The 21,132-nt window shown below is 35.1% G+C and overlaps 1 long non-coding RNA gene across 1 annotated transcript in view; it reads right to left on the reverse strand.

Moving 5' to 3' along the window:
- Positions 1–21,132, reverse strand: part of LOC141373705 (uncharacterized) — a 62,290-nt gene that overhangs the window by 2,792 nt on the left and 38,366 nt on the right. The window contains exon 2 of the long non-coding RNA XR_012379969.1: positions 15,219–15,349. This is a non-coding gene — a long non-coding RNA (uncharacterized lncRNA). The remainder of the gene's footprint in view (positions 1–15,218; positions 15,350–21,132) is intronic.

Here is a 21,132-nt window from a genome sequence, read left to right on the forward strand (position 1 = left end):
AAAAAAAAGAAAAGAAAAGAAAAGAAAAGGAAAGGAAAGGAAAGGTAAGGAAAGGAAGGAAGGAAGGAAGGAAGGAAGAGTTGTAAAATGCAATTGGGCTATGGCTGTATACAGAAAGGATTCATTTATAAAATAATTAAGTCATTTTTTAATCAGATCAATATATTCACTCTTATGTTTCAATTATGACTTCTTGATCTGTTAATATTTCTTTGTTTGTTTATGTCATCTAAATCTTTATCTTGACAGCCTCTAAAATCACTTTAAATGAATCAAGCAATGTGTTTTTTCTTGTTTGGCAGATTTACCTTTTTGAAAAGCTATAAATTCAGAGACCATTACCATTGATGGATCTGAAGGAAGTTGCAGGGGGCAGTGGAAGGGGAGTAGAAGTACTCACTGAAAAGAACCTGTTTAGTACTGAATACAGAAATAAATGTTTGCATATACAAAATAAAAGCTCCAAATAAATGCAAGGAGAAAACCAGCCCTGAGATTCTAAACACTAAATAGAAAATTAAGAAACCAAGGAACCCAACAAAAATAACAAAACAGGATTTATGGGATAATTAGTTCAAACTGGGGATTATGCCCTTTTGAAATATTCATTTTAAATTCATTCATTTTTATATTTGGATTATAGAATCTTAGCATGGAAGAATGAAGGTAGCATAAAGTTATCTGGTCAACCCCTCTACCTATATCAGGACTGAAGCATTTCTAGAGAATAATGAAGACAGGTAACACAGATAGTGGACTACATAAAACATCTGCCTTGATCCTAAGCCATTTCAGAAATTATTTATTGGAGAAGAGTTACTTATTCCTAATTTATAAATTACCAGCAGACATCAGTTATTTTTTATTTACTAAGGTAGTGGACAATAAAAGCTTATTATATTTATAATATTTCTTTGATTTAATTGATCGGTGTTGAAAAAGAAAGAGAAAATTAGTATCTCCAAACAACAGATGTGTTCAGTAAACTGCACTCAGCCAGAATACAAAACTCAGATTCATGTCTTCTTAATTTGTATGTATGTAAGTATATATTACTTATTTGTTTATTTTTATTTCAGCATAGTTGATACACAATGTTACATTAGTTTCAAGCGTAAAACATAGTGATTCAACAAGTCAACACATTATGCTATGTTCACCATAAGTATGACTACCACCTGTCCCAAAACACTGCTATTACCATATCATCGGCTATATTCCCTATGCTGTGGCTTTTATTCCTGTGACTTATTCATTCCATAATTGGAAGCCTGTATCTCCCACTCCCCTTCACCCATTTTGCACACCCCACCCCCTGGCAACCATCTGTTCTCTGTATTTATAGGTCTGATTCTGCTTTTTGTTTGTTTGTTCATTTGTGGCCTTTTGGTTTTGTTTACGTTTTTTTTTGGATTCCACTTATGAGTGAAATCATGTTATTTGCCTTTCTCAGTCTGACTTATTTCATTTAGTATAATATCCTCTATGTCCATCTATGTTGTCTGATGTCCTTTTTATAATCTCTAAGATTTGTTTCTATCAGAGCTTAAGTCACAAAACATTAATAAAGCAGAAACATTTTTCTCTCTTTGATTCCCATGTTACTAAGTTGCTTCACTACTCCATTGACAATACTCATTGTCCAGCATACCTCTTTGGTTCTTCTACTCTGTTCTCTGCCCAATGGTAGCTGAAGCTTGTAGATTTGAAAGCCAAAATAAAAATACCAATGGTGTCAGGCTTTCCCTATCCCCTTCTCTCTAAAGATGTTTCTTGCTCTACCTACAAGTGCCTTCCTTTTTCTCAAACAATAAGAAGCATTCTGCAATTTCAAACAAATCTTTGTATTATTGTGATGCAATATTATGGGAAAACTGGAATAAATTGCACTAGAGCCTAGAAGATTGGGGAAGGCATTTTTTTTAGGAGATTCAAATGTTGCGGTTTGATACTGGTTTTGCTAAAGGTACATAGGAGAGTCGTATCATATGAACCGACTATCTTCTTGTGGAGTTTGAGACATGCAATCAACTTAATTTATTTTGACATTTCTTTTTTGTGGCCGTTTTTTGTTTTTTTTCTTTGACCAACACAAGACTAAAGACTGGATGCTTAAATTGTGGCTAGATTATCTACACAACTACGTTTACTACCGGTTTATTGAATTCTTACAATCACAAATGAAGAGAACTGTAAACAATGTGGAATATGAAGCACATTGGTACTGTTTTCAGTAAAACCTGCTCAGTGTAGAATCCACCCCCACTTATGTGGCAGTGGTAGACATCTGTGCGGTAACACTATTACAGTGGTGCTTGGAAATTAAGTGTCGAGTACAGGCTGAATTACATGAGGACAGTTAGACCTACCTTAGGGGTTAGATTTTGAATCAGGTTTAGTAGGCACTTATGTTGCAGACAAACTGAAAGGTCATGAGGAAAGGAACTCTAATGAGTTAAATACAAGAAGGCTAAATTACACCTGCAAGTTCAACTGAGCTCCAGAGCACTGCATACCATTTGCTTTGCCTACTGACACTCATTATATGAGTGCCCATAATAAATGAGCTTGCATACCCACAGAGTTCTGCCTGGCCTACTGGTTGGCATACCTGCCCGGAAGAAAAACCCAAGAACTGGGAAATGGAGAACTCTCTTCTGAGACTTAAAATGCCCTACGATGAAAGTGTTGCAGCCTGAACTTTCTATCCCCTAAGAGGGTAGTGAGAACAGACACATATAATAAACATCATATTCCAAGCTCATCACATATATCATCTTCTTAAATGCCCACAATGACCAAATGCAATAGGAACTATGTTTATGTTTATGAATGAAGAAACTATGATGTTCAGAATTAACATTTCCCAAGTCACACACAACTAGTTTTTGTTCTTGTTTTTTTTTTTTTAATTTTATTTATTTATTTTACAGAGAGAGAGAGAGTTAGCGAGAGCAGGAACACAAGCAGGGGGAGAGGGAGAGGGAGAAGCAGGCTCCCCGCGGAGCAGGGAGCCCGATGTGGGGCTCAATCCCAGGACCCTGGAACCATGACCTGAGCCGAAGGGAGAGATTTAACGACTGAGCCACCCAGGCGCCCCCACAACTAGTTTGTTTTAAGGCCAGGGTTTGAACAAAGTATAACAGGGTGGTTTATTTATTTATTTATTTTCATATTACAGTATACCCTTTCAGACTTCTTCCCTTCCTTTCATTGCTTTTCCATCTATTATAATATGCCTCTCTAGACTTTCTACTCTTTGTTTTGCTATCACAACTATTGTAAAAACAAGGGCAGTATTATCATTACTGAAATATTATACCTCATAATAACTTGCTGGAAAAAAAGTCTAATGCCTTGGTTTATATAAAACAAATTATCCTAACAATCGTATTTTGTCCTAAATTCAAATAGCCAGATAACTTAAAAACTAATTTTTCCCCCAAATTGCAATGTCATTAATGAAGATCCTAAATTGATGCAAGTTTTCTAAGTGGCTTTGAAGCCATTAAGGAAATATTAAAATATCTTTAATATGGTATTGGTGTTGTGTATATTTTTATTGCATTATAATACCCGGAACAATTTTCAATTTATTTATGGTGCATATTGTTATTCTCAGCCAATTCCCTGATTGTGACTTATAAATGAAAGTTTAATAGAATTGTCTTTATTCAAAGCTACTGGGTCACTGAGCTTCTCCACTGCTTTTCTGTACTAAAATATTTACTTTTAAAGTCCTAGAAATTATAGTACGCAGTGAGAAGAGAAATATTCTTTCTACCAGGGTTGCAAAGTTTCCAAATATAAATTGAAGTAGAATCTGCATAAATATTTAAATGCTCCTTGGCCTATTATTATCCTTGTGTTCATAGTATGAGATTCATCTGTGAAAGGAATCAAAGGCTGAATTTAAATTCTCTACCAAGATAATTACGCATTGCATCTAATTTTGAGGGTAAGTTATTAAAGAAACTGGGGTCATCTACTTGTAGAGGACAGACGTTAACTAAAATCAAGGTATGACCCTTCCTGTCACATCTTAAGATTAATATCTTTCCCTCACGGTCTTTGTGCTTACTTTCTTGCTGCATTAACCAAAGAGTTTCCAGAGTATCCATTGAGAACTGATGTCTATTTGCATACATATTCTTACTGTGAAAAGTCATGTGGTCGTGATTCTGAAATAATCCTGGTGGGTGAATGTGGATACGACCAGTATTCTCTGGTGACGATTTTAAGGGATTCTGAATGGGTGAGACGGAACTCAGGCTTTTAAAGAATTTCGAATCTGTATCTACTCCTGGATGCTAGCTGCCAGCTCCAATTTCTTTACTTTAAAGGACTAATCTCCTTTTAAGGAAGGGCATTAACTCACCAGAAAGGAAATGGTGTGCTTGTAATGACAAATGAACATGACTCTTCTCTTCTATCTGATAGAAGGGCACTTGTTCTGTCTAAATTGTATATTCTTTTGTAAACAGACTCTCCAGCCCTCTGGCTAGAGGGATCAGTGCCCTGTGCAGATGGTGCCAGACCTTTATTCAGAAATGTATGCACTTGATTTATATTAAAGTTTTGATATTTAACCTTCTGTCTAAACCTTACATCAGGGCCCTAGGGCAAGGACAAATGTCTTCATCTTTTTAAATTTAAAAATTTGTTTCAAACTATAGAAGGGAAATTAAAATCCCAGAATGATTTGAGTCTGTGAGCATAAAAATAGCCCTCTAGCATACTATACATTTATAATGGGAGTCATAATCTAAGGATCAGTCTCACAAAATGAGAATGAGAATCAAAAAGAATTAGAGGGAAAAAGTTGTGTCTGTAGAAAGACATGATAAAACGCTATGAATGTAAAAACCAAGCCAACCCAATTAAAATTCAAGCTTATTTAAATACATCTCTATACCCTGTTCTCCAACATACATACAAATACAACATAAAAAATACAATATAACCTAAAATTATGCTATTTAGAATTTTTTAAAAGTAATTACAGGACTTAACTCATACAGCAGCTAGGGAAATTATCACAGGTTGTAGCTACTGCCACCATAAGAATTGGTTTCAATTCAGCCTTTAATGAGATCAGCTATTTCTATTCATTTTCATGGGTACCTACTTCTGTAATGAAAAGGATTAATTTGAAGTTCCTAGAAATGCATCACCTAGCTCATGTTGGAGGGTAGCTAGTCTGCTGGCCATAAATATAAATTCTTCAAGTAGTAGGTTGACTATTTCATTAAAACTCATGATGTTTTAGTATTTCATATGCAGAGCCATGCAAAGGTTGTATAAAGCAGGGTTTTAATATAGAATGTATTTGAGGAGGAAAAGCCGTCATGGAAAGGTGATTGTTAGTTACTCAGAGATGACTGAGTGGGGGTTGGAGGTGCTTCCTTTGTCAAGCAAGTGCAGAATAATCTCTGCATCTCAGGTGTCTCCTCTGGATAGGACAGGCCCACAAAAGATATCCCCACACCTAACATAGCCAATACAAAGGCAGGAGAAGGCCTCTGCGGCCTGGCTTCCATCCAAATACCTAGGTTATTAATTTTTTTTTTCACTTTCCCCTAAGTAAAAGTAATAATGATTAGAGGGCGGCATTTGCGGTTTGGGAGAAGGCAGTGCACATAGTAGGGTTACCCAGACCTCTATGGGTTAGCCCCCAATTGGATGTGGCCAGTTCCCAGTGGTCCTTCTCCAGCCCTGTAATCAATGCCTTTCAGATAGACAGTGTTGGCAGTGGCAGCTCACTGTTATGCTAAATGTGGGGGAAGCTGCAAAGCAAGCAACCGGCCCATAAAGCACAATTCGTCCATAAAGCATAATTCATCAAGAAGCCTGCCATGACTCAGAACCCTTGTATAATGTAAGTTATGCCTAGGTAATGATCAAGCAAGGAATTTAGCCCCAGTTCAATCAATTCACTGAGGAGCAAAAAAATAAAAGAGAGCCAGTCTGGTTTCATATGAAATCAGGGGCAATTGGTGTCCTGGACTTTTTCACTAAGAGTGTTACAGACATGTTTTCCAGATTTCTAGTTTCCAGGTTGAGAATTGACCAGTAAGCACATCTTAAAATATCAAAACTTATTATAAAATAATGATAAGCCATTGAATTTTTAAAGTGGAAATTTTGTAGAAAAATGATAACATGTACACTTCCTTGAACATGATCTCCAGAAGCCCTTTTGAATCTTAACACAGCATTCATCATCTTGCAAGTGGATAATAATCTATAATGATTCTTGGCCCTGCTGCAGAGATCCCAGTTTGAGACCACCATCCTCTGTGACATCCGTAAACCAATGACAAGACAAGATCACCGATAATGATGTCCTGGACAGCAATCAGCCATAAGGTACTGAGCCCATCCGGGGTTATTGTCCTCCCCCACACCAGACAGGTAAGGAGGAAAATTTGTAAATGATGTATGAATCCTTTTGTTGTACCTAACAGACGCAGAGTGTTTATCTTCCTAAATGTTTGTAAGACTCCTGTCACTTAGATATATAACACCCCAGGAAGACAAAAGGAAGAGGAGAAAAGGAAGTTTAAAAAAAATGTATCTTTCAAGCCATTGTACGGAGTGTCGGGGGAGGGGTGACTGCCAAGTTTGAGTATAGCTCTTCAGTGAATGTGTTGCTACGAAATGAAAACCATAAATTAATTCAGTGAGAAGAAGAGAATGAAAAGAATTCCACCTTCGTTATTTCCATAATACAGCCCATAGCACTGACTGGCTTTTTCATGCTCGGGTTTTCCCTGGTTGTTTTGTCAGTGTCATAGCAATTAAAGCCACAACTGATAGAATATTATATGGAATGGAAAAGCATTCATTTTATTTTTCAGCTTTATTGGGGTATAATTGACAAGTGTCATCTTCTCTTCCATATCCAGCTAGTGTGGTTTTTAACCTCTAAAAGAAAACATTTGTTCAACCTGCAGCTAAGCACAGCCCTTTTAACTTTTCACAATGAAGACTTACAGATGCTAGAGCATGAAGGACCAATACAATTCATCATAACCAATTTGATTATTTCAAAGACTAAAGCTGGAGTTGAGAGAATGGCCCCATCTAAATATAACTTTTAAAATAAATCATGATTTTATGTTCATGATATAAAATGAATAAAGCAGAAACACTTTTCTCAGTTGATGATTGTGTACATGAGAAGAATGCATCCAACATTCATGTCCCCTTATATGTCTATTTTGTTTATTATGTGGTTTAGGGCAAGGTGTGTAATAAGAGCTGTTTTTAATGTTAGACCTAGTTCCCAAATATAGGGCCTCTACCTCCTAGGACTATAAACAGGCAATTACTTTATCACTCCCATCCTTAGTTCCATCCATAAAATGGGATATGAATAATTCACTGGGTGGCTATAAAGATTAAGTGAAGTAATAGATGTAGAGTGAGTAGCATATTACAAGCACTCAATAAATTGTAAATGTCATTATATTTTTACATCTACAAGCACAAAATATTTCAGTGAATGAATTAGTAAAAATCAACTTTTCCTTACTTCAAATGAATTAAGTGTTAGTTACAGTTTGAAAAAAGTAGAACAGAAGATTAGGAGAAACTGAAGATCCAGATAATTATTATTATATTATATTATATTATATTATAACTATTATTCAGTATAATTGAATTTCCGTTTGTGATTAAACTTCAGATCCTTCATAACTATGAAGATACTAGAATAATAGGTCATAATATTTGTTGTGGACAACACCAGATGTGAAAAGACTGATTATATCTGACTATAAGGCACCAGAGTACTCACACAGCACTTCACAGTTAGGATCCCAATGTCAGTTCCTGACTTCATATGTGAATACAGCAGAAAAAGCCTGGGCAATTTGAAACTCAGTGTATAAACTGTATTTTTGTTTTTCCGAATAGCTCATTTTCTTATGCAGTTAGTTATTACTTTAGCAAATATATTTTGAACACCTACCATGTACCAAACACCTACCATGTGCTAGTGTTAGCAGAAGATACTAAAGTTAATTAAGATTGACACACACATTTGCAATTGGTTTAAAAATATTGAACAAGATGATCAGCCACAGATCCTAAAGTTCAGTGGGATTTTGATAGGTAGAGATTAAGGAGAGGGAATGATGGGCAGAAAGAACAGCACAAATAACCAGAGAATGAAAACATGAGATCTGATGTGTTCTTTCTGTCCTTTGTCAGTCAAAACCCCATTCTTTCTTCAAAATCTAATACAAATTTTAAACTGACCACTCATCTCCCCCCTTATCTTCTTGGTTGTCTTCTTCCCATTACATCTTTCACTTTGCGCAAGTTAAGAGTTCTCCAGATCATGAACAATGAGTCGGCAGGGTTTAGTTCTCCAGGACCTTATATGATACTGGCCCTTAATAGTCACTAATACACACGTTCATTCTAGAATATGAAGAGTGAGGAAAAATGAAAAACTGTCACACTGCTATTTAGAATATATATATATTTGGACTTCCTCTACATTTCAGGCACAGAGCTCCTAAAACTCCTGGAATTTTCTAAGTCAAGAGAATCGGCAAGGTCTCTTTTGTTATGTTCACGAGTTGACTGGTGGACCGCACCTAAGGACGGGGGCGGGGGGGGGGGGGGGCGGTTACCAGGAGAACACACCATGTGATTAGAGGGTTGGAACTTTCAGTCCAACCTCCCCAACCTCCCGGGAAGCGGTGGGGGGCTGGAGGTTCAATAAAATACCAATGGTAAATGATGAATCAATCACGCATATGCAATGAAACCTCCATAAAAAAGGTCTGGGTTTGGAGAGCTTCCTAATTGGCAAACATGGAAGTGCTGGGAGAGTGGGGCACCCGGAGAGGACATGGAATCTTTGCACCCATTCCCCCATACCTTGCCCTACGCATCTCTTCCATCTGGCTCTTCCTGAGTTATATCCTTTTATAATTAGCTAGTAATCTAGTGACTACAATGTTTCTCTGAGTTCTACGAATTGCTCTCACAAATTAATGGAACCAGAGGAGGAGTTTATGGGAACTTTCAATCTGTAGGCAGTGCATCAGAAGCAGAGATAATAACTTGGACTTGTGACTGGCATCTGAAGTAGGGGGTGGGGGATAGTCTTGTAGGACTGAACCCTCAACCTGTGGGATCTACCATCTCTAGGTAGATAGAGTCAGAATTGAGTTGAATTGTAGGACACCCAGCTGGTATCTGGAGAATATTTGATGCTGTGTGGGAAGCCCCCAACCTCCCTACGTTGAAATTAGTACCAGAACCTATTTAGAAGCCAAGTTGACTTCTTGAATTTAAGTTTCAATGATGGGTGGTGAAAGCACAGAAATGTGGAGCCCTCGAATAACAGGGGGTCTTAATTTAAGAAGGGGATTATGGTGATTCTAGTTTTGATGATGACTGAATAGCCAAGTGAGGTTTCTGGCCAATGTTTGCATTTATAGGACTAAAAGTAAAAAGGAAGCCAGGATTTTAGAAAGCGATTTGCAAGTTGTCCACATAATGCTAATTGTGTAAAAAAAAAAAAAAAAAAGATGAGAAGTGCTCTAATAAAAAAACAAAACAAAAGAAAAAACCTGAGGAACAACTATTTAAGGGATAGAAAGAAAATGAGAATACAAAAGATTGAAAAAATTAGAAGAATAACTAAGCAAGTTTATTTATTGTCAGAGATCAAAATAGTCAAAAAGAAAGGAGAGAGATCAAGAAGAACTGAGAAAGAGTTACTAGATTTTTGACTTCTGTGCTCACAGGATACCATCAGAAAATATTTGGGGGCAGAATGAAAGTCACTTTATCAGAAGGAAAGTTTTTTTCCATGCTGGGTATACTTAGACCTAGGAACATCATATCACAGAACAAAGTCTGTAAAAAGTAATATATCAATAGCTTTATGAGAAGTGAAAAGAAAGTATTTATTCAAAGCAATTTCAATATATTACTGTGATTTGCACATAGTGACACCATCTTAATAGTGCATTAGATGAAGATTTTGCACTTTCTTATGACTTTATAATATGAAATTTTTTAGAAACCTATCATTATTAACATTTTTAAAAGTTAGAAAATTTACACCAACTATCACAATTAAACTACAGTGGGAAATCATTCTTGATGCAGGAATAAGAAGCCCGCATGCTATTTTGGAATCAGTGGTTACTATTTTTATGAAGAAAAGTAGATGGACTTATAAAATACAGTAGGAGGAGAATCAGACTACCCACAGGTAATTTAGCCTGCATGTAGCCTGAATGTTTTGCATTTTGGAAATTGTGTATAGCTTGAGAGGGTAGGAGTATAAAAAGTGAAGAAATGAAAATGCGTGATCAGCTACCCAGACAATCTCCCTGATCTAGTTTGCTGTAACTATGTAATTAGATGTTTAGATTATCACTCTTAACTTTAAATTATTTCAATTCTTTTGAGAGTGGAAGTCAAATTACAAATTGTAGGATCTGGTTCGTTGAGTTGGTTTAAGACAGAATAAAATCACACTGAAGATGGACTTTCTATATTGTTATCTAATGAGCAAAGAAAACATTTTCCGTAGTAATATAAAGGTGAGTACATTTCCATGGTGAAATTAACTTAGTAATCTAGATTTATGTCCTATGAAACCATGTAGAAGTCAGCATATTATCCTTTTCCCCTTTGGTGTAGATATTTATTCAACTATCCACTGATTTAGCCATTCAAATAATAATTGAATGTTTATTATATGTCAGGCAATGGTCATACAGTTATGAATAAGATTCATCTTTTACTCTCAAGAGCTGAAAACCTATTAGTACTTTCTAGGCTTTTCAAAAATTGTTAAAGAACATTAACAGAACAACTTTTAAAATCCAATATATATGCCATACAACTATCACATAAATATTTCATATTAACCAATGTTCTTAATTAGTTCTATGATGATCTATCTGATGCCCATAGCATACCAAATGCCCAAAAATTGTACTCTTACGTAGTCTAATATTTCTTCTTCCACTAGTTGAGGGTTTTTATGTTTTTGTTTTTACCAAGCGGGTAATTTAGATTTTTTCCCAAACATGTTTCTATAAATTATGTTTATGGTTATAATTATGTAATTCAATTAAATATTGCTTAAACTGATCAAATATAATTATAAAAGTGTTTCTTTGATATTGTCTCTGGAAGAACTAGGTTGAATGCTTTAAGACTCAGTAAGTCACCAATAGGGCTGAATTAGCTTAGGTAGACACAACTTTAAACCACTGAAGGAAAAAAATGTAAACATCTGAAAGTCTTTTCTTACCTAGGTTAGATTACTTCACAGTGGTCTCTAAGTTCTTGCTCCACTTAAAAATAAAACTGGCTTTCATATAAGATACATTATGTGTACAATCTATGACAAAATACAGTGAACTCAATCCCTGGACCCATCCTTAAAAAAACTAAAAAGCAAAAAACAACTTTGGTCTTATATTTAAAAAAAGTTAATGAACATGTATTTATAGGTTTTAGCTTAATAGAAAAACTTTAATGTATGCATATAACAAATTATCTCATGATTCCTCACTGTAAACAACCTTTTGAGTTAATTGACCTCCTTACTATCTATACCACTTGCTTCTGATGGAAGGCTTTTTGCTGTGCTAGCCGCAGACAATCCCAAAGATACATGGATATGGCATAAAGATGTTACGTACTAACTGCTTTTATAGGTGGATATCACTTTGTTACTTTAAAGCAGAGAAAGATGGTTTTGCTTCTCAGTGTGAAAAAAGAAATGGGAAGTGATCATTCAAATTACAAAAAGACAGCTCACAAGGGCCAAAACTACTTCACACATGCCCATTTGTCAACTACTTTATAGAAATTTAACATTTAACTTGTCACATAATACCACTCAACTTCTAGGAAACAACCAAATGTGTTATTTAAACTCAGTCTGTGCTTAGAGGAATACTTTATTTTATAAAAACAGTTTTTATTGGGAAAAGTAAGAAGTTAGAACTCCATAGCCTTAAGGTCCTATTGTATGCCCACTTCTTAGAGGCACAACACTTCTCTCAGTTGATGGAGAAAAAGTTCACATAGGGGAGCCATGAGTTAGGTAGCATGTCTCTGGTAAGAAATGAGATATGATAGCTTGAAAATTGAGTTTTCTATTGAAAATGTTGAGTTATTTAATTCTCAGTGATTCAGAGTACTGGTAAATGTTTTTACTTGGAATGCACATCCTTGAAGGTTATGTTGTAAAAATGTCCAGAAAATAGGATCTGAACAACGCCATTTTTCTTCCATTACATACTAATAGAGCAAAGAAAAACAAATGTGCTTACATACTCTATGCTTTATTAAACTATCATGACTTCAGTTGTTGCCTATGGCATTTTTATGTGAAACTTTTCTTATTTTATTCACACGTAGGTAAGACCAGTAATAGTCTTATTTAATCTTATTTAGTCACCACTTATTTAGCTGACTTACCGACTTAGTTAATTACAACATAAAAACTAAAATAATGGTTTAACTATAAAAAATGATGAAGAAAAATCTTCAGAGGATTTTCTTTTGTGAATCTCTTTGGAAAGGAGAGAAGCCCTATTGTACTTCGTCATTTGGTCTAGAAAAGATATATAATTCAAATTATGACTTCTCTTTCTATTTTTACTTTCTTGTTTTATCCCAGTTGCTGACTTTAATAAAGTCACCATTTTATTTCGGTATCACCTCCATTTACTTTTAAATCCAATTGTTTTATCAAGTTCTGTTCATTTGTCCTTCTCCATCTCCTTTATGATTCTCAAAGCTGCCAGCCAACCCAAGGCCCTCTTTAGTTGACACCTGGACTAGCTGACACAAAAGTGTGCTGGGAATTCACTCTAGGTCATTTCCTTTCCCTGTCCACACTGCACAGCATTTCCAGATGAATCTTCCTCAAAAGTTGCTTTTATCACTTAATTCTGCTTAAGAATAAATAAAGCAATCTATGGACAACATCATTTATCTAAATGCCTCTTCTTTTTATTCAGTCTTCCATAATCTGTTCACACTCAACCTGATAGTACAGTCTCTTCTAATCTATTTTTAATTAGCGTGGATTTTGAATATATCATTTCTTAACATCAGCATAAATCCCACAGCTTAAAGCAGTGGTCTGTAAAGTATGGCCCATGGATCAAATATGGCCTGTTGCCTGTTTTAATATGGCCTGTGGTCTAAGTACGGTTTTTACATTTTTTTTAAGTTTTTATTTAAATTCCAGTTAGTTAACATACAGTGTAACATGAGTTTCAGGTGTACAATATAGTGATTCAGCACTTCTGTATAACACCTGGTGCTCATCACAACAAGTGCCCTCCATCATCTCTATCACCTATCTTCCCCCACATTCCTGGCTGGTCACCATCATTTTGTTCTCTAGAGTTAAGAGTCTGTTTCTTGGTTGCCTCTCTTTTTTTCCCCCTTTGTTTGTTTTGTTTCTTAAATTCCACATATGAGTGAAATCATATGGTATTTGTCTTTCTCTGGCTGACTTATTTTGCTTAGCATAATACTCTCTAGCTCCACCCATGTTGTTGCAAATTGGTGGTTTTTACACTTTTAAACAGTTGGAAAAAAATCAAAAGAAGAACGATATTTCATGATATGTGAAAACTATGTAAAATTCAAATTTCTGTGTCCATAAATAAAGTTTTATTGGAACATAGCCATGCTCATTTGTTTATGTATTGTCTATGGCTGATTTCACACAACAGCAGAGTTGAATAATTGCAACAGAGACCATATGGCCTACGAAGTCTAATATATTTACTGTCTGGTCCTTTACAAAAATATTGTCAACCCCTGGCCTAAAGAATATCATGTCAGTTGATGGTAGATGATTATATGCTTATACATATTTCCCCTTATTCAAAACAATGTGTGCTAGTCATTCTTATATTCTACTTCATGAGTAATTTTAAACATGAATCTCTTTTCAGCAAACTTAGAAAAATCCTTTCATCAAAATGCTACTTTGGGTTTAGTGGAAAATAAGCAGGACAAAAAGGGGAGAAGAGGAAACATACACATGGAACAAGAGGAAAATTTAGTGAAAGAAAGAGGTAAGTAAGTGGGGCAACAGGGAATAATTTGTATAGACATAGAGAAAAATAGAACCAGAATTGTCAAGGGAAAGTCAGAGTAATATGCCTACATCTAGCCATCCCCTGCCATGCTGTCTTTTCTCCCTATTAAAAAAAAACCTCTACTCATTAGTTCTTATTTATAAGACTTAATTATATTATCTCAATTAAGCCTCAAAACAACCCTAATTAAGGAAATCACATTATCTTAAGTTATAGATGAGCCATGTAAAACCTAGAGATGTTGACCAAATGACAGACCTGTAACTGTAATTGTAACTCAGCGCTAAGGCCCATTGTTACAACATCGTGCTTTCATTATTTTTCAGTATGGAGCTCCTTATTCAAAGAGTTAGTTCTTTAGAAAATCATGCATTTTTAAAATTACTGTGGAATACTGTCAAATTGAAACTCAGCTTGCCTCTTACACTTAATAACCTCAAAACCTTCTTATAAAATCCAGGTGTTGATTTTTACCTAAGAGTCTCTTGTCAGAAAGAGTAATCGAGATTTTGTTGACACAGAGAAATAAACTAGACGGGTAGGTTTCAAGGCTATTGACTGGTGATTAAATATCATTCTAATAGTGAATATTCATTGACCTCCTGATATGTTTCAGTCATCCGTTTCTCACAATAATCCTAAAGGGAAGGTACTATCATTATCCCTATTTGCATCAGATAATTGTTAGCAGAAAGGTTTTAAGTAAGTTACCCAAAGTTAGAGAGCTCGGCAGAAGCTGAGATATGAATTTAAGTAATCTAATTCCAGAGCCATAAGATTAACCATTATGCCAGCCTAAGAAAATCTTTAAAGGAGTTAAATACGTAGGACTCATGAGGACCTAAATGCATGAGACATATTAGTGGATTCCTTTTTCAAAATTACCTTTCCTTGATAAGGCAAGAATTTGAATATATAATAAGACTATTGAAATATATACAACACCATTTTTGAAGACAAAGCAGCACAGCATCCTGACTAAAAAAACACACATGCACACACATGTATACACACTACTAACAATCGCACTGGTAAGATGTGCTCCTGTGGTCAGGAAGATCCTGTATGGCATTATGCTTACCATTACGCTTACCAACTTACCAGTAAATAGAAACTTCTGCTAGGATAAACTGCATGCTTGGACTGTAGTAAGAGGAGTTGCTTTAGGTTCAAGAAGTGTCTCTCCTTCAGGCAAACCTCAAACCTGTTTTCCTCATCATCAGATCTTGATACTGTTAACATAAAATGTTTGCTATCATTAGTGGGCTGTGAATGGTGCATAATGAACAATCTGCCATGGGAAGCCACAGTTCATGGAGTCCCCAAACACTGATGAGCACAGAGATTGAGCTATCGGTTCAACCTTATTACTGTTTTTAAGTCGATTTCAAGATATAAGAGGTCTCTAGAATGAAGTGGAGAAATCTCACTGCTGCTGACATACTCTTTTGTCGGTAAATTGCCTTGGGTATTTTATCAACACAATGCACTGCATTTCACAGGAACTATACTATTTAAAAAGACAAATGTTAAAATTATAATGTAATATTTAGACATTCTTTTTCTGGAGGTCAGTGTGAGGACATGGAGTAATTACACCATAACATGAGACACTTAATTACAGAGGTGCATATTCCCTCCACTAGATAAAATCATTTTTATCATAGCAATTTCTCATTCCTAAGAAACTCTCCCCCCCCCACCGCCACATATAGGATGTCTGACACCAGAATGCATCTTAGCATCCTGAAATCAGATGTAAATGTATGCATTTAGTTAAGTGATACCTGTCCCCAAATGTTGATTTTTAATTCCAAGGCCCATCTTACCTAAGAGGGTCTCTTGAAATTGGGGGTGGAGGGGGGAGAGGGAGAGAAATGAAATAATCCAATATTGGTAATAGAAATAATTTCTAAAAATTTGAAGAAACTCCTCTGAGTGTTTTCCATGGCTGCTAAAAATTGAGCATGTTTGTCTGGATCACATGGAATGCTCACCACCTCCTCCTGACAACGGAAAGCATCAGTGTTGGCCCCAACCATAACGTCCTGTCTCTCTTACTGCCAGAGCCAGCACCATGTGATGTAGTGAGAATTAAAAAGTTCCCAACCTTCAACTCAGTTGATTGGAAAGTTTTCATTAGAAGTAGGTTTTAGTGTGGCCCCATAACCTACATTTTAAAGCTCATTATCCTGTTTTAGCACTGATAAGCTGACAACTGTAAAACATTCATGAAAACACAATTGCAATCTTGATAAATGCCTCCACTGTGTAATCTATTGCAGCAATGATCTATGCATTACAATTACTTCTTAAAGTACCAGAGATTCACAAATACACATTGTTTATGCACGCGCGTACACGCGCTCATGCGCAAGCGCACACACACGAAGATATAGTTCTAGGCTTTAAAACTTAGTTTCAGATGATGCCTTTGTCTTTTATTATCAGAGAATTTTGCTTTCCCTACACTTGCAGTTATTTAACACGAACAACTTTCTCTTTACATCCATCAAGCGGCAGTACTGGCCAGGAATGCAAATAACCCTAAGACATTCCACCTTGATAGTCAAGAAAATGTTAATCATTATATGCCCCATGGTACATTTACCAATCTGTAATGTATTATTTCTTCTTTTCACATATAAGGTGAAGAAATTTGTAATTGGTCTTGACTAAAAGGTTTCTTATAACGTAACTACCAAAATGGTTGTATAAGTAAAAAATAGAAACAAACGTACTTTTATTTAAGATTTAAAGTTCAAAGTTTTAAAATGTACTGTGTAGATTCAATAATAAAGTAAATGTTCTCCTTTTATCTTAATCTTTATTGTATTAAGACATGAAACATTTAAATATCAGGACTTTAGATTATAGAAAAAGCATCTGAAAATACTTTCCAAAATATACCCCTGAAGGCCTCTAGATGGCAAACTTTAGTAAATTTTTATGACTGGCCTGAATTCAGAGTTTCTTAACAATTCTGTCTAAACCACCTACTGAAATGATTTTCTGTTCAATAATCTACTCAGATGTATTTGTGCTTTTAAGGAACAATGCATGAGACACTGAATTATAATATTTTTTCTAAAATGTAAGCCTTTATTTTTGGAAAACCTAATTGTACCAAGATGGTGTCCCAGTCTCTTTGGCACACTGGATAGTCTGGAAAAGTTTTACCTGATAAAGTATTTCAGCTGGCTTTGAAAATCAACTATTCCTTTATAATTATAAAGATTAGTTACAGTTTTTACTATGGAAATCTCAGAGATCTCAAAGAATAGTAACCAAGTCCTCTAAGAAATATAAAGCAGAAGATATGTGTATGAGACTTATTAGAACTCATTCCAACCCAAGCATGTCCTTTACAAAACAAATATATAAAACAATTTCCAAAGTATGCATCTTTTTGTGATATATCATTCATTTCTGTTTAATTCTATAATCATTGCCATTCCTTTAGTTAAGTTAAAAAATATATTTATTTTAATGCCAAATATATTCAAGAGTTGTTATGGGATGACAAGAAATAAAATTAGTAAGAGAGTTGATAATTAAAAGGTATGCAAGAGGCATTGAAACAGACAAGTCCACTTTGCATATAATATTATCAGCAATAATGTTGAAGTTTAAAATCCAGTTATAGCTAGGATGTGTATGTTAAATTTTCAACGGGGGCTTGAACTAATATCATAAAGCTACCATTAGCTATGAGAAGATCCATTACTGAGTGTGCTGAATATTGGAGAACCCCCTTTCTGAGAGGGAGTTCCTCCTCCATACACATAGTAACTATGGAAAAAATATTTTAGCATGATGCAATATTGGCTGACAACAACTGGGCATCTGACCTAACTGGCATAAACATCTGACAGAAGCTGGGACAAAGTTCTTTTCAGATTTCAACTTCTGGTTACCAGGATGGGTCCCTGATCCAAGATGAACCAATAAGAGTCTTTCTCCAAAGACTATAAAACTAGAAATAGGAGAACAAACCTCTCTCTAGTGAAGCTTGGTATTCTCTCTCTCTCCCTTTCCCTCCCCCCAATAAATAAATAAATCTTAAAAAAAAAATGGCAAGATTTTCCTTCATTTACATTAAAAGTGTAAATGAGTTTTTCAGGGGGATACATACATGTATCATCCAAGAAAAACAAAGATTGAGAATTTTTTTAGCTCTTGTAAAATATTTTGAGCTAGATTGTTCATGTTCAACTGAAATAAGTTATAAAGCCTGAGCCCTAGCTTAAGTGCAGCTTTCTTATTCACAAGTTGGAGTCCTTGCAAAAAAATCCTTAAACTCAGTTTCATATTATTTTCAAGCAATAGAATTCCTCTTTTCAACCAAAATCTTGAGATTTGCTCTGTAAATGCTTTTTTAGATGCTCATGGATTTTCTCTTAATCTTGGATGGTGAAAAATGCAGATGATATCCACTAGAGGCTCCTTAAGCCCTGCAACATGGTGAACACCTGCCTGAGAAGTCAATTCACAGAAAAAAGTAGATTGGGTGAAGAGAGAGATAGTGCAATGAAAATATCACTGGAGTACATGGATCCAGTTGTTCCTGAGTCAGTCCTGTTCTTTGACTTTACATTGATATGAGCTAATAAGTTCTCATTTTTATCAAACCACCTCGTGTATGGTTTCCTTAGGAACCAAGGGAGTCTTGAAAAACAAACGCCACTTTTCTGACTCGCATTTTTCAATGGAATCTTTTATTCTTCATGACTCCAAAGAGCAGAATCAGAGCCAGATGACGAGAGAAATGAACTGTCTTTTTAAAATCATTCTAGTTATGTTGATGTCTAGATGGAATTACATATATAGAAGCATAAAGATCCATCAGATTACATATCCAGATGTTAGTATTTAGAAAAATCTTATTGACATATAACAATTAATGCAATAAGGTCTTCAAAAATTTTGAGAAACTAAAAGAAAAAAGTGGTCAATACTTAAAACATGAAATCTCAAAGACATTTGTGTTTTAACGTAAGATTAGCGAGTCCAACCTAACAGATATTTTCAAGTGAAAAATATAGAGTTTTTTAAGGAGGTGAAAGACCTGCACTCTGAAAACTATAAAACATTGATGAAAAAAACTGAATATGACACAAACAAATGGAAAGATATTCCATGCTCATGGATTGGGAGAAGAAATATTGTTAAAATGTCTATACTACCCAAAACAATCTACACATTCAAAGCAATCCTTATCAAAATACCACCAGCATTTTTCACAGAACTAGAACAAATAATCCTAAAATCTGTATGGAACCACAAAAGACCCCAAATAGCCAAAACAGGCTTGAACAGGAAAAACAAACCTGGAGGTTTCACAATTCCAGATTTCAAGTTATATTACAAAACTGCAGTAATCAAAACAGTATGGTACTTGAATAAAAATAGACACATAGATCAATGGAACAGAATAGAAAGCCCAGAAACAAACCCACAATTATATGGTCAATTAATCTTCAATAAATGAAGAAAAAATAAGCAATGGGAAAAAGTCTCCAACAAATAGCATTGGGAAAACTGGACAGCTACATGCAAAAGAATGAAACTGCACCACTTTCTTATACAAGACACACACAAAAATTAACTGAAAATGGATTAAGGACCTAAATGTGAGACCTGAAACCATAAAAATTCTAGAAGATAACACAGGCAATAATTTCTCTTACATCAGCAATAGCAACATTTTTCTAGAGATGTCTCCTGAGGCAAGGGAAATAAAAGCAAAAATAAACTAGGGGACTTCGTCAAGATAAAAACTTCTGCACGGCAAAGGAAACAACAAAACTAAAAGACAACCTACCGAATAGGAGAAGATATTTGCAAAGAACATATCCCAAATATATAAAGAACTTATAAAACCTAACACCCAAAAAACAAATAATCCAATTTAAAAATGGGCAGAAGACATGAACAGACATTTTTCCAAAGAAGAAAAACAAAAGGCCAACAGACACATGAAAAGATGCTCAACATCACTCATCATCAGGGAAATGCAAATTAAAACTACAATAAGATATCACTTCACATTTGTCAGAATGGCTAAAATCAGAAACACAAGAAACAACAACTGTTGGCTAGGATTTGGAGAAAAAGAAACCCTTGTGCATTCTTGGTAGAAATACAGACCAGTGTAGCCATTGTTGAAAACAGTATGGGGGTTCCTCAAAATTTAAAAATAGAGCTACACTATGATTGAGTAATCACACTATTGGGTATTTACATGAAACATACAAAAACACTAATTCTAAAGGACACATACACCCTGTGTTTATTGCAGCATTATTTACAATAGCCAAATTACAGAATCAGCCCAAATGTTCATCAATTGGTGAATGGATAAAGAAGAGGTGGTGTGTGTGTGTGTGTGTGTGTGTGTGTGTGTACACAATGGAATATTATTCAACCATAAAAAGAATGAAATCTTGCCATTTGCAATGACAGGGATAGAGCCAGAGAGTATAATGCTAAGTGAAATAAGTCAGTCAGAGAAAGACAAATATCATATGATTTCACTCATATGTAATATTTAAGAAACAAATAAACAAAAAAGAGAGAGAGAGAAACCAAGCAACAGACTAAACTATAGAGAACAAACTGATGGTTACCAGAGGGGAGATGGGTGGGAGGGGAGATGGGTGAAATAGGTGATGGGGATTAAAGAGTGCACTTATCATGATGAGCACTGAGTAAGGTATAGAATTGTTGAATCACTGTGTTGTACACCTGAAAGTAATATAACACTGTCATATTAGATATAGATATTTAAGTTAGGTATTCCAGTTAACTATACTGGATTTAAAATGAAAAAAATAAAACTAATGACCACAAACCTCAAAAAAAAGGGGGGGTTAGATTATTGCAGATGTCCAAAATGACAAATGTGAGTTAATGAAATAATGACAATGTTATTATTGACATTAAGGGGAATTATTAACGGGAATATGTTTACTGTTTTCCTTGGTTTCCCTTACTTTGTAATATAATTTTGCTA

This window comes from Callorhinus ursinus, unplaced genomic scaffold (assembly GCF_003265705.2).
Source record: "Callorhinus ursinus isolate GAN/ISIS: 27379988/994484 unplaced genomic scaffold, GSC_fseal_2.0 scaffold1, whole genome shotgun sequence".
NCBI classification, from domain to species: domain Eukaryota; kingdom Metazoa; phylum Chordata; class Mammalia; order Carnivora; family Otariidae; genus Callorhinus; species Callorhinus ursinus.